The 1,207-nt window shown below is 52.2% G+C and overlaps 1 protein-coding gene across 6 annotated transcripts in view; it reads left to right on the plus strand.

The window, feature by feature from the left end:
- Positions 1 to 1,207, plus strand: part of ATP7B (ATPase, Cu++ transporting, beta polypeptide) — an 88,072-nt gene that overhangs the window by 40,992 nt on the left and 45,873 nt on the right. The gene's annotated exons all lie outside the window — the stretch shown is intronic.

Below are 1,207 nucleotides of genomic sequence, written 5' to 3' on the forward strand. Positions count from 1 at the left end.
AGCATAGATGTTTGTCTAATGTCCTTGTATAACTGGCAGTCTGTTCTTTAGGAAGTATTTAGTTTGAGATAAAATATATCTCTGAGTAAGTTAGCATTCAGGAGGGCAGCTCCACCAGGCTTGGCGTCACCAAGAGGGGTGTGTAATGGGGCTGTCTCTTATACACATCTAGATGTGTATAAGAGACAGGACTATAGCAGTCCTCCTGCCTCAGCCTCCCAGGTAGCTGGGATGACAGGCATACACCAGCATGTCTGGCTAATTTTTTAATTCTTTGTGGAGATAAGATCTTACTCTGTTGACCAGGCTGGTCTCAAACTTCTGGCCTCTAGCAGTCCTCCTGCCTCAGCCTCCCAAAGTGCTGGGATTCCAGGCATGAGCCACTATGCTCAGCCACCGTCATGGGTTTTAATCAGAGGAAGCACGAAGTCAGATTATATTTTAGAAGACCAGTGTGGTGTCACGGTACAGTGTCCGTTGAGGCAGTGAGACCACATAGGAGGACAGGTGAGAAAGAGGTGGGTTTGAAAGACATTCAGGAGGGCAGCTCCACCAGGCTTGGCGTCACCAAGAGGGGTGTGTAATGGGGAGGGCCATGGAGGAAAGGGGTAACTGGGATGAGCCCCTAGCTGAGATGCTGGAGGACAGTGGAATAGAAGGGCCTTGAATTTTGAGGGAGAGTGTCAGGCTGGAAATGCAGAATTGAGTGTGGGAAGATGACAGAGACCTAGGAAGAGTGACTGTGGGATGGGAAAGAAGCAGAGGGAGGGGGAGGGGTCTCCTAGTCACCCTGGACATAATGCAAGCTGCAGAGGCCAAAGTCTGAGTCGTATCTTCCCGGGTTAACTAGGGGAGGCCGTTGGAGACCTCGGCAGCTGCTTCAGGACCCTGGGAAGGTGGGAGCCCAGCCTGGCTGGTGGTAAGGGTGGAGACCACTAGTAGCTTAAATTAGGCATAAAGAGGGTGATAGGTGAGTGGAGATGGTTGAGAGAAATGCTGAAGGTAAGGAGGGAAGGGGCACATGTTGTGAGGGGCAGCTTGTGGGTGGTGTATTGTAACCGATTAGGTCCCAGACATGGGCCCTGCACGTGCGTATCTTGTGGACTGGACCAGGACATGGCTGGCTTCCTCGGCCTTTTGCCTGGAGCTCGGTACTGTAGGGAGCAGCGGGCCCAGCACTAGAAAGAGCTGCCTTTGACGGCACAGG

The sequence above is a fragment of the Mandrillus leucophaeus genome, unplaced genomic scaffold, assembly GCF_000951045.1.
Source record: "Mandrillus leucophaeus isolate KB7577 unplaced genomic scaffold, Mleu.le_1.0 Scaffold338, whole genome shotgun sequence".
Lineage (NCBI taxonomy): Eukaryota > Metazoa > Chordata > Mammalia > Primates > Cercopithecidae > Mandrillus > Mandrillus leucophaeus.